Here is a 12,614-nt window from a genome sequence, read left to right as displayed (position 1 = left end):
TAAAGATATCTTAGAATATCTTGTAGTTTTATTATTTCTATTATATATATTATATAATTATACTAAGTATCTTTAAGTAAATATATATCGAATACTAATATACAACCTAATAGAAATAATAGAACCTACTAGAAATAGAATAAAAAAATAGGTACAAGAAATGCCAAACTAAATAAATGGACTTATTAATCTTTCAAAATAAAATAGATGTATTATCATAATCTCCCTGTTAGATTTATTATTCTTTTTGTTCTTTTTGTCTTCTAATAGTCATTAATAAAGAAAAAATTTTATTCCATTAAAATTTTATACAAAATTGATTGGAATCTGATCCACCAACAGGGAATTTTCGGGAAATGCAAAACGATGCAAGACTCTCTATAGATCTATATCTCTATTTGAATTATCTATCCATATGCAAGCAAGAGAGGAAAAAAACTTTGTTTTATTTTTCTAGTCGAATTTGAACTTCCCGAAAGCAAAAATTCACTTTTTATCTTGTTGATAAAGGTTTACTGAGTAGTAAACAAGAATATCGATAAAAAAATGATTCTAAAGAAAAATGAATTTTTCAGGGTTTTCGTTTAATTATGATAAACTAACTGTTTTATTTGATTTCATTTTTGTTCAAAGGAAAAAAAGCATGGAGCTGAAATAACTCACTCACAACACCTTTTAAAGGATTACGTGGTACAATTGCATCCAATAAGCCCTTACGTAATAAAGATTCAGCTGCTTGTGAACCTTCAGGCACGGCTTTTTTCAATGTTTGTTCAATTACTCTTTTACCCGCAAATGCAATATAGGCATAGGGTTCGGCAATAATGATATCCCCCAACATACCAAAACTTGCTGTCACCCCACCGGTAGTAGGAGATGTAAGAATTGATATATAGAATAACTTTTTACTTGATTGATAATCACATAAAACCGAAGAAATTTTAGCCATTTGCATCAAACTTAAACTTCCTTCTTGCATTCGTGCTCCTCCGGAAGAACACACTAAAATAAGAGGTAAACATTGATTGGTAGCATACTCGATCAAACGAGTTATTTTTTCGCCTACTACGGATCCCATACTACCCCCCATAAACTGAAAATCCATAACCCCAAGAGCTACCGGAATACCGTTTAATTGACCTGTACCTGTTTGAATAGCGTCAGTCAACCCTGTCTTTTTTTGAGCAGAGGCAATACGCTTTTTATAAGGTTCCTCCCTCGAATGAAATTTAATGGGATCCGCAGAGACCATGTCTTCATCCATAGGATTCCAAGTACCCGGATCAATCGAAAGCTCAATTCTCTCTGAACTGGTCATTTTCAAATAATGTCCACATTCTTCACAAACATTCATTTCGACTTTCTTATACATTAATCCATAACAATTGTCGCATTGAATCCACAATTGATTGTAGTTTTTAGTTATATCGAAATCCTTAGAACTCATTAAATTATTACGATTACTATTAGTTCTTATCTTGTCATTTTTGCTTTCACGAATCTTTCCACTTCCACTTTCACTACAAATGAAATTATAAATGTAACTTTCATTGGAATTATTACTATCGCTTAAAAAGTGACTATTAATACAGATGTGAGAACGAAAATAAGAGTCAATGCAACTATTAATGTGATTATTACAATTATATTTAGTATCCTTAATGTAAGGATCATAGTGCAGATCGTTGTCACCTTTAGATCTATTATTCAGATAACTAGAACTACAATAACTATAAAAAAAAATTTCTAGGTCACTCAAATCATTGTTAATCTCAAATTTTTTCTTTTTTATATCAAAATATATAGAATAACTATTTTTATTACTATCCCTAACAAAAAAGGTGTCATCCGATATGAAATTCCGAATGTCCTTGGAGTTAACTAAAAGATCAACATTATTGTAATAACTAGAACGCTCACCCCAACCATAAAAGTTTTTATCCATATCATATATAAACCGGTCTTTACTTATAGTAGTCTTTTCAATAGGAGCAAAACTATCCATTGCTTTACTTAGCTCGCCTCTGTATTCCAATTCTCCCTTAGAAAACATCAAATTGAACCACGATTTTTCCATAGAGCTTCTGGCCTCTATTTACATGAAAATAAAATAACAATAGATGAATAGTCATTCAATGAAAAAATTGAAAAATGCAAAAAAAAATTTGAATAGTTCATTTTCTATTCAGAGTAAGCAAAGCATGTCAATGCAATTGCTAATTGCTAAGATTATTAAGTAAAAGCAATTGAAATTAATAAATTTCAATTCTAAATGAAAATAAGGATTTTCTTATATTGTGTAAAATTCTCATTAAAAAAAAAAATATTTGTTCTTCGCTTATGAATATAAGCGATATGAAGAACTTTTTTAGTAAAATCTCGTATACTAATATAAAAAAAAAGTTTTTATTCCAATACGGAATGAAAAGAAAAGGACAACATGCAGAATGGGTAGAAGAAGTGGGGATACTTGGTTCAAGCCCTGACACGAAACTTAAAAAAAGAATAAAAAAATCCTAAGAATCCATATTTCGTATAGAATTTCTTGTGGACACTACAATACAAAAGTGTAGTTGTGTTTAATCTTCTTTTTTTTTCAGATTTTGTATATCTAGATTAAGTATGTATCTATCAAAAACAGTATATACACTAGATAAACTCGGCTCAATCTTTTTTTACTAAAAGGATTGAGCCGAGTTTAATTGCAATTAAACTAATAAAACGGACGTGAATTACTAATCTAATTTCTAGTCTTGGCCATCTAATTTATCGATGGTTGGGAAGTTAAATGTGATCTCCTTCCATACTTCACAAGCAGCAGCTAGTTCAGGACTCCATTTGCAAGCCTCACGGATAATTTCATTACCCTCGACTGCAAGATCACGTCCCTCATTACGAGCTTGTACACATGCTTCTAGAGCTACTCGGTTAGCTACGGCACCCGGTGCATTTCCCCAAGGGTGGCCTAAAGTTCCGCCACCAAATTGTAGTACGGAATCATCTAATAAAATCACTCTTGACAGTAATATATGTTGTATATGTAAATCCTAGATATGACAATATGCGGAATTCATCCATGAAAATGAAAAACAAGGGGGGGTTGATATCGATGGGACGCATAACCGGATATGCTAAAATGAAAATATGAAAAAAAAAAGGCTAATGAGATCGAAATAATGAATCATAAATAGAGTTCCATTTCGGAATTGGCTAGATAAAACAAAGTCTTGCCTATTATGACAAATAAATCAAAGACTTTCCACAAATTTTTTTTATTCATATATTTTTTATTTTAAAACTAGGTTTTGGTTAGTTGAGCTTGAAAACGACTATTCCTTCATTGAAATTTAATTAAGTAAAAAATTGAATTGCATATTCGCTTGGGTGGTACCAATGAAATCGAGTGCTTACTCCCATTTATTATTGAATTAACCAATGAATTTACTATCGAAGATTTTTTCTGTATTCGAAAAATTTCGCAACAAAATTGAACATATTTTTTATTATGAGAATAAATCCTACTACTTCGGATCCAGCGGTTTCAATACGTGAAAAAAACAACCTGGGACGTATTGCCCAAATCATTGGTCCGGTACTGGATGTAGCCTTTCCCCGGGCAAGATGCCTAATATTTACAATGCTCTGGTGGTTAAGGGTCGAGATACGCTTGGTCAAGAAATTAATGTGACTTGTGAAGTACAGCAATTATTAGGAAACAACCGAGTTAGAGCTGTAGCTATGAGCGCGACCGAGGGTTTAAAGAGAGGGATGGACGTGGTTGATATGGGAAATCCTCTAAGTGTTCCAGTCGGCGGAGCGACTCTAGGACGAATTTTCAATGTACTTGGGGAACCTGTTGATAATTTAGGTCCTGTCGATACTCTCACAACATCTCCTATCCATAAATCCGCGCCTGCTTTTATAGACTTAGATACAACCTTATCTATTTTTGAAACAGGAATTAAAGTAGTAGATCTTTTGGCCCCTTATCGTCGTGGGGGAAAAATCGGACTATTCGGTGGGGCTGGCGTGGGTAAAACAGTACTAATTATGGAATTGATCAACAACATTGCCAAAGCTCATGGTGGTGTATCCGTATTTGGTGGAGTAGGCGAACGAACTCGTGAAGGAAATGATCTTTACATGGAAATGAAAGAATCTGGAGTCATTAATGAACTAAACCTTGCGGACTCCAAAGTAGCCCTAGTCTACGGTCAGATGAATGAACCGCCGGGAGCTCGTATGAGAGTTGGTCTGACTGCCTTAACTATGGCAGAATATTTCCGAGATGTTAATGAGCAAGACGTACTTCTATTTATCGACAATATCTTCCGTTTTGTACAAGCAGGATCCGAGGTATCCGCTTTATTGGGTAGAATGCCTTCTGCTGTGGGTTACCAACCCACCCTTAGTACCGAAATGGGTTCTTTACAAGAAAGAATTACTTCTACGAAAAAGGGTCCATAACCTCTATTCAAGCAGTTTATGTACCTGCAGACGATTTGACTGACCCTGCTCCTGCCACCACATTTGCACATTTAGATGCGACTACCGTACTATCAAGAGGATTAGCTGCTAAAGGTATCTATCCAGCGGTAGATCCTTTAGATTCAACGTCAACTATGCTACAACCTCGAATCGTTGGCGAGGAACATTATGAAACTGCGCAACAAGTAAAGCAAACTTTACAACGTTACAAGGAGCTTCAGGACATTATAGCTATCCTGGGGTTGGACGAATTATCCGAAGAGGATCGCTTAACCGTCGCAAGAGCACGAAAGATTGAGCGTTTCTTATCACAACCTTTTTTCGTAGCAGAAGTATTTACAGGTTCTCCGGGAAAATATGTTGGGCTAGCGGAAACAATTAGAGGGTTTAATTTGATCCTTTCCGGAGAATTTGATTCTCTTCCTGAACAGGCCTTTTACTTAGTGGGTAACATCGATGAAGCTACTGCGAAGGCTACGAACTTAGAAATGGAGAGTAAATTGAAGAAATGACCTTAAATCTTTGTGTACTGACTCCGAATCGAATTGTTTGGGATTCAGAAGTAAAAGAAATCATTTTATCTACTAATAGTGGACAAATTGGCGTATTACCAAATCACGCGCCGATTGCCACAGCTGTTGATATAGGTATTTTGAAAATACGCCTTAATAACCAATGGTTAACAATGGCTCTGATGGGCGGTTTTGCTAGAATAGGCAATAATGAAATTACTATTTTAGTAAATGATGCAGAGAAGAATAGTGACATTGATCCACAAGAAGCTCAGCAAACTCTTGAAATAGCAGAGGCGAACTTGAGAAAAGCTGAAGGCAAGAGACAAACAATTGAGGCTAATCTAGCTCTCAGACGAGCTCGGACACGCGTCGAGGCTCTCAATACGATTTGATTTTGTAACTAGCTGACGTATAAAAAAATAGGATCCAAAAGCGAGAAAAAAAAAAAAAAAGCTGGCTACAAAAACTTATTAGACATTTGATCATGGTGTCTAATAAGTTATACCTACTATTGGATTTGAACCAATGACTCCTGCCGTATGAAAGCAATACTCTAACCACTGAGTTAAGTAGGTTATTTATCATCGTAAAGAGAAGGCACGGGGATACTTATCACATCGATAGGATTATAAATCCAATATTATTTCTAAGCAATACCAATAAACAACGAGATGAAAGAGATATAATGTTCGATCATATAATATTAATCTTGACAAGAAATTATCTACATGATAAGATAAGATAAAATGTGGATCATAAACACAAGGGCTATAGCTCAGTTAGGTAGAGCACCTCGTTTACACGTGCGCCAAAGTTTTTCAGAGGAGTCCATCACGCAATCAAACCAATTGATTGATCTTATTAATAAATCGATGTCTTACTCCATGACTTTTTTTTAGGAAAAAGAGGAGAACAATAGCCTGACATTAGGTCCTATTAAAGTACCCCATTTCGGTAGGGAATTAATAGAACCCATCATTGATTTGAGATATTGATAGGGTGAATACCCAGTCTACTTAATGCTAGGCAGAATGAGTATAAGGAACTCAAAAATGATCTTTTCGTCCTATGAACCTTAAGGTGTAGCAAGTTTCATATTTGATTTTTTAATCAGGATGTTAGAGACTATATTTAACTTAAGTTGATCTAGACCAAAAGCAAACCTACGTCAAGAGAACCCTTCTTTGAAACACTTTGGTAGTTATTCTGTATTGTATTAGAATTAAAAAATAATCAATCAGAGTACTTGGAACCATTTCTTATCTTTTTTTTTTAAGAAAAAATATGGTAGACTAACTGATCTTTCTATCAGTTAATGAAAGAGCCCAATGCAAAAAAAATGCATGTTGGGTCTTTGAAAGAGTTCGAATCATTTTGATAATAATAAGTTCGAGCTCTTTTACCGAGCAGGTCTACGGTTCGAATCCGTATAGCCCTAACTAATAAATTTATTCTAATAAATGACATTCAAATCCAAATAATTGGATAATTTTTGACTTTTTATTGTATTCTTTATTTCTAACTGGTTACTTTCAATTTGTTGGTTCATAAAAAAAACTCCCAGACCCTAAACCATAAGTCCTGGGGGTCGTTCAGAATAAAACGGAAAACCAAATTTGATTTCATTTGATTTCAGTGGATCCAATCACTATCTATAGATATATCTAGATAGATACTTATAATTTAGAATAAACGTTTTTTATTCATTCATTTTCATAGTCGTAAGTGGATTTTTTGATACGTCATAATTTTAAAAACGAAGATATTTTTATCAATTTGTTTTATTTTTAAATAAAACATAAAGCAAATTTAAGAAACAGAAAAAAAAAATTACTAGTTATTAATCATATTAATATTATATTATTAATATGAGAAACTATTAGTAATAGAAACATGGAAATATTAAGTAATAAGTGTACTGAAAATAAGATTACAATCAATAAATCTTAAAAGGAGACGTCTACCACAGCAACCAAACGAAAATAAATGATTCGATTAACCTGAATTTTTGTTTTGACGCAAGAGTTATATATACCTTGCCCAATCCACTCCGATTGGAATTGACTAAGCGGGTATTTTTTCCACATTCATAGGAGTTCGTCTATGTTTCTGCTTTACGAATATGATATTTTCTGGGCATTTTTAATAATATCAAGTGCTATTCCTGTTTTGGCATTTCTAATTTCCGGGGTTTTATCTCCAATTACGAAGGGGCCGGAGAAACTTTCTAGTTATGAATCAGGTATAGAACCGATCGGGGATGCTTGGTTACAATTTAGAATCCGTTATTATATGTTTGCTCTAGTTTTTGTTGTTTTTGATGTTGAAACCGTTTTTCTGTATCCGTGGGCAATGAGTTTCGATGTACTAGGGGTATCCGCTTTTATAGAAGCTTTCATTTTCGTGCTTATCCTAATTCTTGGTTTAGTTTATGCATGGCGAAAAGGAGCGTTGGAATGGTCTTAGTTCGTTTCCTGAATACTTGTACAATAACAATAAAAAAAAAGTAAAAAAAAACCATTGAAACAATTATGAATTCCATTAAGTTTCCCGTACTTGATCGAACAACAAAAAACTCAGTTATTTCAACTACGTTAAATGATCTTTCAAATTGGTCAAGACTTTCCAGCCTATGGCCGCTTCTTTATGGTACCAGTTGTTGTTTTATTGAATTTGCCTCATTAATAGGCTCCCGATTTGACTTTGATCGTTATGGGCTAGTACCAAGATCAAGTCCTAGACAGGCGGACCTTATTTTAACAGCAGGTACAGTAACAATGAAAATGGCTCCTTCTTTAGTGAGATTATATGAACAAATGCCTGAACCAAAGTATGTTATTGCTATGGGAGCGTGTACAATTACAGGGGGGATGTTCAGTACCGATTCTTATAGTACTGTTCGAGGGTTGATAAGCTAATTCCTGTAGATGTCTATTTGCCGGGTTGTCCACCTAAACCAGAGGCTGTTATAGACGCTATAACAAAGCTTCGTAAGAAAATAGCTAGAGAAATCTATAAGGATCGAATTAGACCTCAACGGGGTAATCGGTGTTTTACTACCAATCACAAGTTTTTTGTTGTACGCAGTACACAGACTGGAAATTATGATCAAGAATTACTCTATCCACCATCATCTACTTCAGAGATCTCTACTGAAACATTTTTTAAATACAAAAGCCCAGTATCTTCCCACGAATTAGTGAATTAGGGAGGATTTGAGAGAAAGAAAAAAAATCTTCATAAATTAGAACTCATGGTAAATGTGAAATACTTAAATTTATATAAAAAAGGTGTGGGGGAAATAAAAAAGATGCAGGGCACTTTGTCCGTTTGGCTAGCCAAACGCGGGCTGGTTCATAGATCGTTGGGCTTCGATTACCAAGGAATAGAGACTTTACAAATAAAGCCCGAAGATTGGCATTCTATTGCTGTAATTTTATATGTATATGGTTACAATTATTTACGTTCCCAATGTGCCTATGATGTGGCACCAGGTGGCCTCTTAGCCAGTGTGTATCATCTTACGAGAATAGAATATGGTGTCAATCAAGCGGAAGAAGTTTGCATAAAAGTATTTACTCACAGGAGTAATCCCAGAATTCCATCTGTTTTCTGGGTTTGGAAAAGTACGGATTTTCAAGAACGGGAATCTTATGATATGTTAGGAATCACTTATGATAGCCATCCGCGGCTGAAACGGATCTTAATGCCCGAAAGTTGGATAGGGTGGCCTTTACGTAAGGATTATATTGCCCCCAATTTTTATGAAATACAAGATGCTTATTGAATGATAAAAAATTTGAATGATAAAAATGAGTCTTAGTTTCTACAACTACGGACCTTCGCGGAATATTTTGAATTCGAGTCGTTTTTAGATCAAACAAACAGAAGAATTAAGGTCTTATTCATATTATTATAGATAGCTTAATCTCCAATTTGAAAGATACTTTTTTCCTAAAAGCCGAGCCAATAGGATGAACTAAAAAAAAAAAAAGAGTTCTGCATTATGAACTTTGTATCGCGCACATAACTTAGTCAACTTTAGTCACATAACTGGGAATGAATAAATAAGATTGGAAAGCAATACAATAAATGGGGGGGTTAAAATTCTATTTCTATTGTATCTAATCTAATGAATCTTGGGGGTATTTCTGCCCTTCAACGATAGATACTATAGATAGATATAGATAGATAGATATAGATCTTTTTTTTTTTACTTTTTTTTATTCTTTCAACCAGAACTTTCCTTTCGAATATGTATTAGGTATAAAGTCTTATACATTTTTTTTGAACGGATGGATCCACAACATGAACAAAAAAGAGAGGGGGATAAAGGATTATTGCACTTTTTTTACTAAAGATACGTTTAATTTGAAGACTATAAACTTATCAAAATTAATCAATCCTATGCCAAGAACCAGATTTGAACTGGTGACACGAGGATTTTCAGTCCTCTGCTCTACCAACTGAGCTATCCCGGCCATTACCGAAGTATCATTCTCATTTTATGAGATGACTTAGGTCTATGTCAATTAAAAGAAACGCAAAAGTAGTAAATGAAAAAAGTTTTGGACCGGGAATTTATTGGATCTTCGAAAAGAAGACTTTCTAAGTTTTAGAATGAAAAATTATTTAGATTCGAAATAATTCAAATCGATAGTTCTTTCTCATTTGTATATGTATGATATATCCCACAAGACTTGTATATAATAAGAAAAGAAATTCGAGTTTGTAAAAGTGTCGGATGAATGAAAAAAGATCAATGAATTCTTGAATAACTAAAAAAAGGGTAAGGTGTCAAACAGACTTTTTTAGGGAGTAGGGTTGGGGATAGAGGGACTTGAACCCTCACGATTTTAAAAGTCAACGGATTTTCATCTTACTATAAATTTCATTGTTGTCAGTATTGACATGTAGAATGGGACTCTATCTTTATTCTCGTCCGATTAATAAGTTCCACCAAGGATCTATCAGACTATGAAGTGAATCGTTTGATTCAACACAAGGATTGAACTCCATTTGTTAGAACAGCTTCCATTGAGTCTCTGCACCTATCCCGCTTTCTAAACTCTGGTTTGTTCGCGTAACCCAGGATTTGGCTCAGGATTGCCCATTGTTAATTCCAGGGTTTCTCTGAATTTGAAAGTTATCACTTAGTAGGTTTCCATACCAAGGCTCAATCCAATTAAGTCCGTAGCGTCTACCAATTCCGCCATATCCCCCTTTTTGCTTTGAGATTAGGATCTCATTATGATGTCTTTCCACTTTTTCTTATGACGAAACCTTGGAATTCATTACATACAGATACTTATTTTATTTCTTTGGTATCTTCTTGCATTTTTTTTAGCCCCATCCATATTGATTTAGTTTAATCAACAAAGATTCTATCATTTTTGTATTTGCAATTCAATATGGTTATATATTAGAGAACATATATATGTTCTTCCTTTTCTCATCGTTGTCTTCAATTTTAAGAAATAGTCGAACGGTCGATTCGTTTTTTTTACTTCCATGAAAAGAAATTTATGATCATTATTGAAACTTAGAATTCTACAATGTGCAATGTAAAAAGATTATAAGTCTACTTCGTAGATTTGAAATTCGAATAATTCTAAAAAAGTATATTCGAAATGAATATTCGAATATTCATTCTAATAATTTAATTCTATAAAATAATAAAGAATATAAAAAGAGAAAAAGTATCAAATAATAATAATTGCATGAGGTTAGAACAAAAAAAACAAGAATTTCAAATCAGATATCATTTAACTTTAAAAAAAAGCTTTCCGGTCTAATTAAAATTTTCTTATTTAGAAACTCATGAAATCAAAATTAGAAAGTCGATATATTGCTATATTATATTAATTCATTAAGGTTTTGTTTATTTATTTAATGATAGTCACTATTTATTTGAGCTATATTCTGTTCTAGAATATCGAAAATATGATGAATTCTAAATAGATAAGGAAAATATGAATAGAATAGTTAATTAATACGATCTAGTAGTTTAGTGAATTTGTATACACTATTTTAGTTGAGCCCGCTTAGCTCAGAGGTTAGAGCATCGCATTTGTAATGCGATGGTCATCGGTTCGATTCCGATAGCCGGCTTTTACATAGTTTTTCATTTTTTTTACATGATTTTTAATGTACTTTCAAAAAAAAATAAGATTGAAAAGACTTCTTTCACCTTTTTCCAAGAGTTACCACGCCATTTATATTATGTCATATAAACTTCCATATAGGAATATATATTGGGGTAAAAGGGTTAGATCTTGGCAAAATAAATGAAGAAAATAAAGGAAATTTTTTGTGATTTATTGATTTATATATATTGTATATACAATAAAAAAAATCTGTATATTGAGAGAATATATCTTCTGACTCTTTGTATTCCAATAGTTTATTGGAGTGGATTTTACGTTATTTATCATTATCATTTAGTTCAGTTTTAATTTTGTTTAGTTTTTGTACAATTTCAATAAAAAAAGGAGTCTTTATGTCACGTTACCGAGGGCCTCGTTTTAAAAAAATACGCCGTCTGGGGGCTTTACCGGGACTAACTAGTAAAAGGCCTAGGGCAGGAAGCGATCTTAGAAACCAATCACGCTCCGGAAAAAAATCTCAATATCGTATTCGTTTAGAAGAAAAACAAAAATTGCGTTTTCATTATGGTCTTACAGAACGCCAATTACTTAAATATGTTCGTATCGCCGGAAAAGCTAAGGGGTCAACGGGTCAAGTTTTATTACAATTACTTGAAATGCGTTTGGATAACATCCTTTTTCGGTTGGGTATGGCTTTGACTATTCCTCAAGCGCGCCAATTAGTTAACCATGGGCATATTTTAGTTAATGGTCGTATAGTTGATATACCAAGTTATCGATGCAAACCCCGAGATATTATTACAGTGAAGGATGAACAAAACTCTAGAACTTTGGTTCAAAATCTTCTTGAGTCATCTGCCCCCGAGGAATTGCCAAACCATCTGACTCTTCACACATTCCAATATGAAGGGTTAGTCAATCAAATAATAGATAGGAAATGCGTCGGTTTGAAAATAAATGAATTGCTTGTCGTAGAATATTACTCTCGCCAGACTTAAAAAACCTAAGTGAAGTAAAAAAAAATCACTAAAAACAAGAGTTCGGACAACTCCCCTTTGCCCGCTTTTTTGATTAAAACTAAAAAGGGACAAGGTAAGGGATTTTGTCGGGGAATCTTTTTCCTATTCATGTATCATAGATTGGTAGGGAGGTTTGGATCCCTTGTTTGCTCTTCCCAGCATTTTCCATAGCAAAGAAATGTAGATTTTATATCTATTTTTTTTATTTGATTTGATACGTTGTGGTCAATCACGTAAGATTGGTTATTTAGTTGAAAGTACGGAAAGAGAGGGATTCGAACCCTCGGTAAACAAAAGTCTACATAACAGTTCCAATGTTACGCCTTCAACCACTCGGCCATCTCTCCGACATCAGGATTATGACTGAGTACCTGGGTGAATAGCGAGTTATTCATCGTTTTTAGATTATGGTTATAGATACCTTTTTTGATCAGAAAAATTGGAAGTAATAGAATATTTTTTTTATAAAAACGAGTCCGCTTTTA

The 12,614-nt window shown here is 33.6% G+C and overlaps 3 non-coding genes and 1 pseudogene across 4 annotated transcripts; 2 read left to right on the top strand and 2 right to left on the bottom strand.

Moving 5' to 3' along the window:
• Window positions 1–3,257: 3,257 nt before the first annotated feature.
• On the top strand, window positions 3,258–5,439 carry LOC125600729 (annotated as a pseudogene). Its single transcript, XR_007333914.1, has one exon. The product of XR_007333914.1 is annotated as an ATP synthase subunit beta, chloroplastic-like (transcript).
• A 3,972-nt stretch (window positions 5,440–9,411) lies between these two features.
• TRNAF-GAA lies at window positions 9,412–9,484 on the bottom strand. The gene has a single exon. It is a non-coding gene; the product is annotated as a tRNA-Phe (tRNA).
• A 1,557-nt stretch (window positions 9,485–11,041) lies between these two features.
• TRNAT-UGU lies at window positions 11,042–11,114 on the top strand. The gene has a single exon. It is a non-coding gene; the product is annotated as a tRNA-Thr (tRNA).
• Window positions 11,115–12,389: 1,275 nt separating this feature from the next.
• Window positions 12,390–12,476, bottom strand: TRNAS-GCU. The gene has a single exon. It is a non-coding gene; the product is annotated as a tRNA-Ser (tRNA).
• Window positions 12,477–12,614: the final 138 nt, after the last annotated feature.

Source organism: Brassica napus, unplaced genomic scaffold, assembly GCF_020379485.1.
Source record: "Brassica napus cultivar Da-Ae unplaced genomic scaffold, Da-Ae ScsIHWf_237;HRSCAF=404, whole genome shotgun sequence".
NCBI lineage: Eukaryota > Viridiplantae > Streptophyta > Magnoliopsida > Brassicales > Brassicaceae > Brassica > Brassica napus.
The sequence above is the reverse complement of the archived record's forward strand: the minus strand, read 5'-3'. Positions and strand labels throughout refer to the sequence as shown.